Genomic DNA, 13,721 nt, shown 5'->3' with positions numbered 1-13,721 from the left:
CAGCTCAGCTCATCCAGTTTATTTGTTATTGATAATAGGAATACAAGGAGGAAATTCATTTGATAAATTTGCTTTGCTTGTTAAAGTTGTCCATGATCACAAATTGATTTTAGGCAGCTTTTCTTTTTTATAATGTATTAATAGGGAATTCCACAGCATTTTATCTTTATTTTTTTCTTAGTATTGGACATGTATATTTTTCTGGTACAGAAGTGTTTTTTCTTTTTTTTTCCTACCATATTTTCTTTGCATTAATAGCTATACTTAATTAAACAAAAGGCCTTCACAGCTAAAGACCGCTCATTGTAGACTCTATATTTGATGGATAAGAAAACATATAATATGCATGTTCCGATGCCATCTCTTTAGAAAGCCCTTCTCTGATCACTTATTCTGTCAGTTCCTCAGTTACTTCCTAGCATATCTTTCCATTTCATTCTTTAAGGTTTACTGTCCTCTGACACACATTCTTCATTAACTTTTTCCTGGTATCTTCGGTCCCAGCTTTTTTCCCCAGACAACACTATTCCCACACACTCAATATTAGTGTTCTTGCCTAACTGGTTTATTTCTCTGTCCTCAGTACATAAGATTTTGCCATGTACCTCTAGAAATCAAGAATATCGCTTAAAAATACTTTAAATATCAAAGACAAAAGGAAAATAAATAATACATATAATACATATTTTAAGCATCGATCATGTGTTTAACAATAAGCTACAAGCCCACGGTGTGTGTGTGTGTGTGTGTGTGTGCGCGTGCTTGGGTGTATGAGAAGCGGAGCTTAAAATAATATTCTGCTGAGATATATCCAAAAATGTAGTGCTGACACCATGATCCAAAAATTTCAATTTAGTATGCAAAAACCAGTTAGATTAAGGAGTGTGGAAATTGAGAGAAAGAGCAAAACAAATGGAGACAATATTGAAAACATGTAGACAATGCAGAAAGCATACATTAAGGTATAAAACGAAGTTATATCTTTGGCTCCCCTGTGCTCCTGTCTACTCAACATTCTGTGAACCTTTTCTGTACATTTACAATTCCAAGTGCAGCATTTCATTTCTTCACCTCGAATGACTGCAGCCCCAATTTTTCTTCCAGAAAGATCATTTAGAGTATTTAAGGCTTAGCTCATTTGCCGCGGCTTCTCTAAGTGTTTTCTAATCCCACCAGACTATCACCCCAATGTGCAAGTGCTTCATTAGACTTGGGAAGATATTGTGTCATTCATATCTGTTTTCTCTGCTGGATTTTAAAGTCCTTCATTATAGGTGCACACTTTACTGATCTTAGCAACCCGGTGCAGAAAAGGATACCATGTGTGTAATTTTCTAGACATAATGAAGTGCAGTATACTGAGGTGGGAAGGGTGTGAGCTTGTAAATCCCAGGAGAAGTTTCTGTCTGCCAGAGGGCTTTTCCTCATCCCTCCCAGTCAGCACATCACCTGCAGCTTCGCCCCCTCTGATAGGAGAGATAACTTCCCTAAGATTCCCTTTCCTGCTTATGAATTCATAACTTTAATGCTCATCTCATGGAGTTTGTATAATAATTACGTGACCTACCATATGTAAAGAATTAAGGCATTCCATATATTACAGTTGTTACTGTTAATATTTTAATAATGGTTCTTTTTAATGGAAAACAATTTAGTTAGAATGTCAACAAATACAGTCATAAACAACTGGGAGCTGTTTCCTTCTAACCCTGGTTCAGTGTGTTTATTTTCCATTGTTCTGTAACAAATTGTCACAAACTTAGTGGCTTAGAACAACACCCTGTCATTGCTTCACAGTTCTGTGGATCAGGAGTCCCGGCAAGACTTAGCAGGGGGTCTCTATGCTGGTTCCCATAAGCCTGAATCAAGTATTAATCAGGATCAGTGTCTCACCTGAGGCTCAGGGTCTTCTTCCAAGCTCGCTGGTTGTTGGAAGAATTTCCCTCCTTGCAGCTGTAGACTTCATGGAGGCTGTACTCAAGGCCAGCAGGAGAGTGTCTGTAAAGTTTAACTTTTTTTAAAAGCTTACCTGGTTATGTCAGGCCCACCTAAGATAATTGTCCTTTTAATTATCTCAAAGGCAACTAACTACTCACGTTATCATGGGTGTGACATTCCATCATAACCACAAACTGAATATGCACTCAAGGGTATGGCATTAGAGAGGATGTGTACACCCAGGAATGGGAATGTGAGGAGACCATCTTAGGAGCTTGCCTACCACATTTAAACTAGAAAATGCATATTTATAGTTATGTATTATGGCAATGTACTCGTGTGTGGATAAACAAATGGTTTCACAATGCCTTGGAATATACCAAGTGAAGTATTGTGAAGATCCTCATGGAGTTCTTGTATGTGAACAGGTTTTACCTCAGGCACTGAAAATCAGTTACCTATGTAAAAAATAAGCATATTGGTATTACTCTTAAAAATTCATAATTATCATTAAAACAAGTGGGAAACGTGTATCTTCAGGATAAAGATGAACTAATATTCTATATTTTAATTAGTGAGGAAAGAGAATTATGGTAAAAATTATAAATATTTACACACACACAATACAGTAAGGAAAAGGTGTTCAATTTGGTTGGAGAAGATTTTGGTCTGAGTGGTCTTTGGACAGCACAAGTAGGACAATCAATAAATAAATGTTTCAAGAGAACTAAGGAGAGGGAGGGAGAGAGAGGAGAGAAGGAGATGGACACAGAGAGAGAGGAAAATGGGGAAAAAAGCATACCCCATTCTGTCCACTTCACTACAATAAAGGCAAAAAAAAAAAAAAAGAAAAAGATGAAAATGAGCATCAAGAAAGTGATCTAGTGCTTCAGTCCATTCAGCATCTGATTCTTGATTTGGACTCAGGTCATGATCTCAGTTTCATGAGAACAAGCCCTACATCCAGCTCCTCACTGAGTGTGGGACCTGCTTAAGATTCTTTCTCCCTCTCCCTCTGCACCTCCCCACCCCCGGCTTGTGTTCTTGCACTCTCTCAAAAAAAAAAAAAAAAAGAATGAAAGTGACCTAAAACCCAAACTTTATTTTCTTATTTTTTAATGATTTATTTATTTATTTGAGATAGAGAGAGAGAGAAAGAGAGAGCATGAGCAGGGGGAGGAGCAGAGGGAGAGGGAGAGAGAGAGTCCCAAGCAGACTCCCCACTGAGCTCGGTGCCTCCCACGACCCTGAAACCATGACCTGAGTGGAAACCAAGAGTCAGATGCTTAACTACTTGAGCCACCCAGGCACCCCTAAAACCAAAACTTTAAAATACATTGAAAAAAAATACCTAGGAAATTATTCAGGAAACTATTCAGAAAGAAATTATATATTTAATTATAATTTATTACTAATTTATAAAACTCAGAGTTTTTTAAACCAAAAAACTTAAATCATGGAATTATTTCAACATTATTTTTAAGCTTCAAAAACATCACACCTTGACCAACTGCTACGCACATACTCTAGAAGCAAACAAGGGATCTTTATTAACAAACAGACACATCTGTTTTGTGTCTGTTCTGTGGTATACAGGGATAGATTTAGGCCAAATTTTACATTTCTTTTTGGATATCATTTCTCGGAAGCAAAAGTTGAGGAAAGATTTTCTTTTTCTAATTAGATTTGAATTTCCAGTATACTATAGGTGTTCCCTGTATTCCTTGGGCATGTTCCCTGTAAAACTCTGAAGTGATGGTAATAAATTAAGACCATATATGCATATATTGGTATAATTCCACACTGAAGAGCCAAGTGTGCATAGCATGGAGACTGGATTCTGCTGGGAAGGGTAATATAGAAGTGTAAGGCCTAAGACCTAAATGGAAATTTTATTTTGTATGCTTTTACTTAATAATAGTTAAGGAGGCCTTTTCTGAAATTTTCTTGGAGCTACAGTATTTAAACACATCCCCTGGGACATTAAAATTCAGAGACTATTGAGGAATATATCCCTGATATAGATCTAACTGTTGGAGAAAACCATATACATATCTTCCGGGTACTTTAGACATTGACTTCTCTAAAAGGAGAAGATGGAACAATATTGTTATAGATAAAGGTTTGCTTTCTAATGGAATTTGATGGTTTTTATGCGCAGAGATACAAGAACATTCAAATCTTGCCGTAGATGGAGACTATCCCAAAGGAATATTTGCGGAGAGTGAATCAAACTACTATTTTATAAATAGCATTTACATACCTTATATATCACCGAGCTCAAGTAAAGTATGCTTTGTGGGGCATCTAGTTGGCTCAGTCGGTTAAGCGTCCAACCCTTGGTTTTGGCTCAGGTCATGATCTCAGGGTGCTGGGATCAAACTCCACGTTGGGCTCTGTGCTCAACAGGAGTCTGCTTCAGGATTCTCTCTCTCCTTTTTCCTCTTTCCCTCCCCCCACTCTCTCTCTCTCTCAAGTAATGAATAAATCTTTTTAAAAAGAAAAAAAATAGTCTGCTTTGGAGCACTGAGCTAGAATTGAAGGTTAAATGAGAACCCTAATCAGTTTGATATCCTCCCTTTATCAACAGTATTTTGGGACACCTGTTATCGACAACTATGGTGAGAGAGAGAGAGAGAGATCTGTAGTAAAGGCCCTGGGCTGATTGAACCCACAGTATGCTTGCAGGATTTGGAAAGTAAGAGAAAGAAACAACCTCAAAAGCCCAGCCAGCCAAAGGAATAAAGTTTTTTATAGGTCTTCTTACGTCATAGAGGCAGGTAGCTCAAGAAAAAGAATGAACTCCTGACATTAAAGCATACAACCTGTCTTCTTTAGTGAAATTTAGTTTGAGGGACAAAGAGAAGGCTTTGCATACAGGTCCAATCTGTTGTGCAAGAAGCCCTGCAGCTCGGTTGTATGACTCAGTGAGTACAATGATGCTACAGGCATCCATATGAGAGAGAGAAGCTGTTTGAGGTCTCTGGAAAGCTCTAGTTGGAGTGTCTCAGCACAGATGCTAGTGTTCTGGAGCAGAGCCACGTCTCCGGCAGCAGAGAACTACCCTGTGTGTGAAAAATAACTCCTGTTATACAGATGAATGCCTGACCAAAGAACAGCAAGGGACTGTGCCATCAGAGGGGCCCAGCACTCATCCTGCTACTGTCAGGTTACCAAATCCCAAGGTCAGGTGGTTGCAGAAGCCATCCTTTGTGCAGTGGAAATGGTACATCTGGAACTGGCCCGAACAGATCCGGAGGGTACGAGTAAGTTACACGATGAGCAGGTAGCCTAGATTCTGTTTCACCAATGTCTATTCCTCAGTTCCCCACTCTGGTCTCATGGCTGACAGAAGTACAGTTCACAGGGGGCTTGAAAAGCTGAGGCCAGGGGGAAATGTAAAGCTGCTGCGGGACAGAACAATGAGGATTTTATTAGTTTCCTTGGGCTGTCATAACAATGTACCACAAGCTGGGCGGCATAAAACAACAGAAATGTATTCTCTCATAGTTCTGGAAGCTAGATGTCTGAACTCAAGATGTCAGCAAGTTCATGTTTCCTCTGAAGGCTCTGGGGAAGAATCCTTCCTTGCCTGCTCCTAGCTCTTGATGGTTGCCAGAAATCGTTGGTGTTCTGTCTCTTACATCTGAATCATTCCAGTCTCTGCCTTGATTGTCTCATGATGTTCTCCTTGTGCTTGTCTCTGTATCCAAATTTCCCTCCCCTTTGTCTTATACAGACACCAGTCACTGTCTTAGGGACCACCCTAATCTGTTACGACCTCATCTTAACTTGGTTACATCCACACAAACACTATTTCCAAATAAGGTCACATTCACATACCAGGGGTGAGGACTTTAACACAAAATTTAGGGGAACACAATTCAACATACAACAAGGAGTAGCAGTAAAGGGCAGTGACAATAAGAGTCCTCACTCTGGGCAGAACTGGGAGGGGTGAACTTAGTTAGTCACTTGGCATGAAGAAAGACCTGACATGAGGTCAGGACACACATTGTCATTTGGCGGTTCATGACAAGCATGAAAGCAGTGAGATTAGAAGTTCAAGGTCAAAGAAGTTGAAGAAATCAGTAAACTGGTAGACTTATGGGAGTCGAGATTTTTGTGTCTCGAGTTAATGGCCACTAAAGTTGATATACCACAAAGAACACATTCAAAAACCAGGTAAACAGGATGAGCCAACCAGCAGACATTAGCCAAATTATGTCTTTAATTACCCAAGTGTTTGTGGAACAACTCATGAGTACAATGCCTGTGGTAGCAGGGATAGAAATTATGTGTGGGCCCAATGATTTGAACTTCTTCTCAAAAAGCCAAATATACCTTCTATGTATGCTTGGAAGTCTGAAATTTTCATAGCAGAGACCAAAGCTGAGCCTATGAAATGGTCCCATCCTACCAGGAAACAAGTCTAGTCACTATGTGGCAAAGTGATTACATCAGGCACCTTCATCCTGGCGAGTAGCATTTCATCTTAAATAGGATTGAGTCTTTCTTCAGTACGGGTTTGCCTTTCCTGCCCAAAGTTTTTCAGTACCAATATCCAAGATTTATAACATGTGGCCTCCCCCCACTCTAAAAGATCCATTTTACAGAGAAGGTAATGTTTCAATGAGCACATGACTATGAGATAGACTGATTCAACTTTATCCAGAATGACCTGGCATTCTGGAATAATAGGATGTCTTAATAAAGGCTCAACTAAGGTAACATTTCTGACAAAACACTTCTCAGGGTTGAGATGTTGTCTGCCGGGATACAGTGTATGCTTTGAACTGAGTTCTTGAAATATGGAGCTTGTTTTCAATAACTTGTAGTCAGTAACACACAGGGCAGGGATTGGGTAAGGCTGGCCTCTCTCACCATCACTGCCAGTCACCAATAAGAAATTTATATTGCCTTGCCCAAAACCTTAGCCTCTGCTGGATTAGATGTTCTGGTTCCTGGGGGTAAGAGATTGGGGATATTTATACTAGGGAGCATGGGAGTGCTGGGTTCTCAGACACATACTGGAGGCAGGGAGGTGTGTGGAAATCAGAAGATCCACTTGGGCCTCTCTTGTGCTTCCATGTCCAGCACTATGATAAAAGGACAACTACAGCAATTGCAGTTATGATCAAGATCTTAAGGCTTATACTTCTCCGAAATTAAGGTCTGTGTCAACCCATCAGGCAAGCATCCAAGACCAGATGCAGTGCTGCCAGAAGGGGAGGCATAGACAAAATTGGTGGTGGAGAAGGGAGAAGATAAATATCCCTAACAGCCTTAGGGCCAGTTTCAGTAAAGAGAACTGTAGCTTATTTTACTATCCCTTGCATATTAAATCCTCTGGAGATACCTTGAAGACTCAGTAGCAGAGTGGACTTCATGCAGCACACAGGTAGATGGAGTGCAGGCTGGACTTTTCCTCCCTCTATTACCAATGCCCCAGACTCACATCTCCTAGGCTTCTCCCATGATTTCTGCCAAGGTAGAAGTAGAAAGCACTCACCGCATGGGCACCTCCGAAGTACAGGCATAACAACTCTGAAGCAGCAATCTTTGATCAATTCTCATGAGAGCTGTTGGACAAATGCTTTGATTAGACAATCCTGGAAGACATTTCATATGTTCCCAGCAGCATCTGTTGTCTATAGCAATGAAATCAATAATGAACCTTTATATTGGTTTTCCTCTCTCTGTTTCACTCTCTCTGATTCTTCCCTCCTACTCTCTGGCATTACTTCTCAAACTATCTGCACACAAGTGTTGTCTCAAGTCATTTTTGAGGACACCCAAGCCAACACAGGGGACTTTTTCTTTGCTTCTCATTTTGGTATTGTTTAAATCATTACAGCAAAGATATATTCATTTATAACACCTGATTTTAAGATGTGACAAACAATAGAAGCAAAATGTGCCACAGAGCATAGACTATGCATACATAGACTAACATGCTTTCATTATTTTCTGCAATTTTTCTCATTACAACATCAGTATCAATTAATAAGACAGCATTATATAATATACGTTTTATGTTGAACTCCTCAAGAACAAGGATTTGATAACCTATCCATTACAATAAAGTGTACAATCACTTAAAACACCTATACTCATTATTGAAAAAAGCATTTCAAAGCCTGATCTCTGCTTTACTTCATGAAAAGAGACAGCCAGAAGAATCTGGGAAAGTGGCACTCAGAAGTTTTCTGAAGTAACTCAGGAGAACATGAACATTATCCTGCTTGTTTCTCCATCCATCTATCTATCCTTCTGTCCACCCATCCACCCATTATTTCATTCAACTCACTAATATTTTGATCTCTGTTATTTTCTAGGCAGTCTTCTAGATGCTAAGAATTCAACAGTGAAGAAGATAGAGTTCTCTACCTTCTTGGAACTTACACTCTATTTGGTAAACAAAATGAAATAACAAGCTCCCATATATCATGTAGTAGTGCATACCAAGAGTAAAATGATTAGGAGGGTAAAGGAATAAAGAGGGGAAGTATTGACATTTAGATATGGGGGTAGAAAAAGGTATCTCGAGAAGGAAACACTGCAACAGTGTCCTGAAGGAATGAGGGAATGGGCCGTCAACTATCTGGGGAGAAGTTTTTAAGACAGAAGGAGTAACAGGGAAAAGGATCTAAGGCAGGAGTATACAAGGCACATTGCGGGAGAGTGGAGAGACCACTGCAGGGTACAAAGGGGAGGAAGGTAATCAGGGGCTGATCCTGTAGGAGCTCGTAGGTATGAGCTTTGAGGTTTTTTCCATAGTGTGATGGAAAGACACTGGAGTGCTTTGAACAGGGGCATAATAGGATTCGAAAAAAGTTTTAAATGGCTCTCTTTGGCTGCTCTGTGGAAAATACATTTTTAATGAACCAAGTAAAGTTGGATTTTAAAAGAAAATCCAAAATGCTACAAAGAAAATGGGAAACTTGAGGACAAATTAAAATGACTACATTAACTTGTTGGAAATGTTCACAGACCTAGAGTCATTTTGTTAGTTTAGACCCATAAATATTTATTATATGTAAAACAATTTAATATGCTTTTGGATATTTCCTTCTGTTGCTCTTTCTCCCCATCCACATCAGCCCTCCACTGTGATCTTTTTACCTTTTAACAGGAAGACAGGCAGAAAATTAAAAGGAACAAAAATCTGCCCCAAAGAAGCTATTTGCTTCTGCTTAAAGAGAGGCCCTGACATATTATTGAGCAGCTGTAGAAACTAAGAACGTCCAGGTACAAAATCAGCTCAGTGTAAACAGATGGCCCTGGAGGTGGCCCAGGTCCCACAGACAGTGAGGGACTGACACTTCTGAGGGGGAATTGTGAAATGGAACAATAGTTCTGCAAAGATGTTGATTTATATTGGTATCTGTGAAGGCATAGTACTTAGCACAATGAAGCACAGATTTAATGCCTAATAATTACTGAGTGAACTGAAAAATGAAAATAAGAGAAGAGGCCTCTCTGAATCTCCACTTGAGCTGTTATTTTACTGGAGAGAGGGCACAGATTATGCCAGTTATCTTTGCTCCCGAAAGACCAGCATAGCACTTAACACGTCACTGACAGGCATACGCTCTTGGCAGTCCAAGGTGGAGCCTGAGATCCTAGTGAAGCTGGGAATTCATTCCAGTGTGAAGAGCCAGTGATCGTGGAGGGGTGGCCAGATTAGAGGATTTTCTGAGATGATGGTGCCACGGACTGTTACTTGTGGATAAAACATTTGGCATTTATTTTTCTTATGTTCGGGGAAAACTTGACACAAAAAGAAGATGAAAACCCAAAGTGTGGATCTTGACCCCAAGCAGGTAGTGTCTGAATAGAGTCTCAGGGTTCTCTTAACCATCAAAGGAAAACAAAGTTAATTGGAAAGTTAAACACTTTGTAAAACGATTTAAATTTCACTTTAACTCTAGGGTAACGTGAATTAGAGTTTAGGCCACTCTTTTGTTTCTACTCTCTCTCCATCTCTCTCTCAATCTCTGAATATCTGGGATTTTTGACTGCTAAAATATGAGTAACTATGGTCATCTGCTACAACAGAATGTTTTTGAGAAAATGTGATCGCCTGTCTCTAAAAGCTTCACAGACAGAACGAGGAAGGCAGGAATAATGCTGAGCCTCAAACCTCAGGGATTGCTTTAGTTAATTGCAAAGTTTATTTTTTTCTCTTTTTATGATGCTGTGTCATCTAGGGGTTCCCAGCCCACTTGCATGGGTTCTGTTGCTTAGTTCCTCGTGTCTACTGAACAGCTGTGAAATGTTGCAGCCTGGCGTGCTGAGACCACGAGTCACATTTGCAGCATGTGTTACCACATTGCCATTATCATTTCACATTTTTAAAGGATATCATCTGAAAATGAGTGGTCAACTTTCAAAAGGCATTGCAAAACCCATTTAGATAGATAGATGGAGAGATAGATGTGTATAACCTCCTATCTACACAACCTATATTTTCATATAAAAAATAAAACAGCTAATTAAAATCAGAATTATTCATTGATTCAAAAATCCTAAAGTGGTTATATAACAGGCACTCTGTTTTTATATATCATTATACATTTCAAAGGGAAAACATCATTGCTGTTTTCGGGAAACCAGCCTAAGGTTTAGAATGTGTCTTGTATACCTATGCCCTTGTTTGTTTGTTTTTTTTTCCTTAATTGAGCAGATTTGGGAAAATGGATCTCATGAAATTCAATCACCATTTCTTAATGTGCCAAGGTTTCTAGAGAATATGATTATAGTAAATCCACAGAGATTATCCCACTGGCTAATGGACGGTGTGTTCAGAGGAGGAACATGCCGTGCCATTTGCCCTCAAAAACAACTTACTACCGAAGGTAGTCTTTATGGTAAGCCCACAAGCAATTACATGATCTCCACCCTGTCCCAAGAATGGCACTGGTTTTCCAACTCTGCACTTCCGCCCTATGAAAGCAGAGCCAAGGAGAGAGAGAAGTGGGTAAAAATGGCAGCCTGAAACTGTGTGTACCAGCAGGTGTCTAGTCTCAGCCTCTGTGCTCTAATATATTTGAGTTTCCTAAGCAACTATGCTCCCTAGGAAACTGGTTAAACTGCTTCTATAGAAACTATTAACTGAGCAATTCCTCCTTCAAACCAGCTTTATGGAGAGAGTACAAGAAAATAATGGGAGAATATTTTCCGCTTCCTCAGGTCTCGAGATTTTCTTGTGGAGTATTTCAGAACTATACTGGATAAATGTGAGCCCATATTTCCTGAGGTTTTCATTACTTTTCTGTTTATTTCATTGCATATAGTACAGAGAAAGGACGTTGTTTCTTCATTTGATAGTTTTGGAGGACTAGGGAAATTCCCCAGTTCGTTATGAGACTAATTTGAACTTTTCCTCTCCTAAACAATAGCACATAAATTAAAATGTTGTAAGTTTGGACTCGATGGAAGATTGCATTAACCTGTCTCATAATAAATTACATCCTACTCTTCCTGAATTGTACATTTGTACATTATCATGAGAAACAACAGATACTTGTTTAATATAATAAAAATGAACATGTTTAAGTACATATATACTTGTAATTTCTATTTTTATTCACATTTTTAAGACCATTAAATTTTATCACTAATTTGATCTATTCAGCCAATCTTTAGATGTCCTGTATATTTCCCCTTTTTTTTTTAGCTTTAAGACAAGGTAAGTTAAGCAGTCTAGGAGTAAAAATTATCTAGGGCCAAGTTATTTGAGAACTAGCAAGAAGACAAAGAATCATACAAAATAAATCTTTATATATAGAAATCCTTGACTCACATTATGGTGCTTATAAAGTAAAAAGTAAAAAATGTAAAAATAATGCACTTGTTTTGAGATCTATTTTATCCATTACAATATCAGGCCCATGAGGGCATGTAAATAGTCCTTATTCCTAATTCCTCACTCAGAGAAGACAATCATATATGTCCATTCAGTCGATCTTTCTAAAAATGTGCAAGAATAGTGAATGGTAGACACCAAAGAATATCTAGAAAAACTGAATCAGCTCATTTATTCACAATGAGAAGATACTCCTTGCTTTTCTCTGCATCATACTAAATTTACAAATATTAGTATATGAAAGAATGTAAAAATTACCTGAATTCTCATCTCCTTAAATTAAGCCTCATTCAGGGAATATAACTGTGTCCATCTCTTTATGCAGATGTATTGCCATGCATACAAACATGCACACACCTACTTAATTAAGATAACATAGTATTATTTTTATCATATACACATTTGTTTTCAGTTTTTTTCTTTATCTTACCTCACTCTTACTCTATACTTTCGTTTTTGATGTTTGTAAATTAGGGCATAAGAGTCATATATTATACATTTTAACATTAGAAATAATAGATAAATTAGTGTTTGTTAGCTTATGATAACTCTTGCCATTTGGGTTTTTTTTTATATATAATCAAATATTTCTATCTTTTTTTTCTATAACTTTTAGCTTTCCAGTATTTTTTAGTCCCCAAATCTGTATTATGCATATATATATTTATATTCTCTTTTCAAATTTTCATTTCATTTTCTACATTTATCTCACTTGTAAGGATAGAATTTCTTTTTATTCAGTGTAAAAACAAAGTCCAAATTTATTTCCTTCCATAGTGAACTAAAAGGAAAGAGAACTCTTCTTTTTTTTTTTAAAGATTTTATTTATTTATTTGACAGAGAGATAGAGAGAGGAGAGCACAGATAGGCAGAGTGGCAGGCAGAGGGAGAAGCAGGCTCTCTGCTGAGCAGAGAGCCCGATGCGGGGCTCGATCCCAGGGCTCTGGAATCATGAGCTGAGCTGAATGCAGATGCTTAACTGACTGAGCCACTCAGGCGCCCCAAAAGAGACCTCTTCTATTCTATCATATACATAGACAACATAGGGCTAATTAGCCATACAGAATCTTTTTAATCTTGGAAATTAGCTGTTACTCATCATTGAGTGCCCAGAGAACATCAACACCTAAATTACATAATAATGTTATAAATAATAACTTCTATGTAAATCCTCCTAAAAGACACTTCACATTTTCTTGCTTTGTTAATAATGTTGACTTGGCATAACTTAATATTTTATTAATGGCCAGGATTATCATTATAGACGTTAGTAATTCTGTTGTTCGTTGATGACCTTAGCCATTTTCTGCCTTCATTTTACTTCTCACAATAGAATTGAACTCTGCTTACCCCTCCTGCCTTAAATACTCTCTTAACTTAATGTGGTGAAATACAAGCCTGACTTCCCCCCACCGAACGCTCTAGAATTTCATCAGTGCCTTCACCACAAGAAACCTAAATGCTGACATTTTTCAACTGTTCATTGCTAAGCTTGTTTTTTCTTTTCTTTTCTTTTTTTTTTTTTTTTTTTAGATTTTATCCATTTGACACAGAGGGAGAGATAGCACAAGCAGGGGGAGCAGCAGGCAGAGGGAGAGGGAGAAGCAGGCTCTCCACTGAGCAAGGAGCCCGACATGGGGCTCGATCCCAGGACCCTGGGATCGTGACCTGAACCGAAGGCAGCTGCTTAACCGACTGAGCCACCCAGGTGCCCCAATGCTGACATTTTTCTACTGTTTATCGCTAAGCTTGTTTTTTCTCTTTCTCTACACTCTCTTGACAGGTGAGCTATAGGTCGAACTGTGTTCCACAAAAAGATACAATGGAGTCCCAACCCCCAAAACTTCAGAATGCCACCATGTTTAGATATAGTGTCATTGCAGATGTAATTAGTTAAGATGAGGTCAGACTG

The sequence above is a fragment of the Mirounga angustirostris genome, unplaced genomic scaffold, assembly GCF_029215605.1.
Source record: "Mirounga angustirostris isolate CCGP_5_RB_7025 unplaced genomic scaffold, mMirAng1.0.hap1 SCAF_3, whole genome shotgun sequence".
NCBI lineage: Eukaryota > Metazoa > Chordata > Mammalia > Carnivora > Phocidae > Mirounga > Mirounga angustirostris.
The sequence above is the reverse complement of the archived record's forward strand: the minus strand, read 5'-3'. Positions refer to the sequence as shown.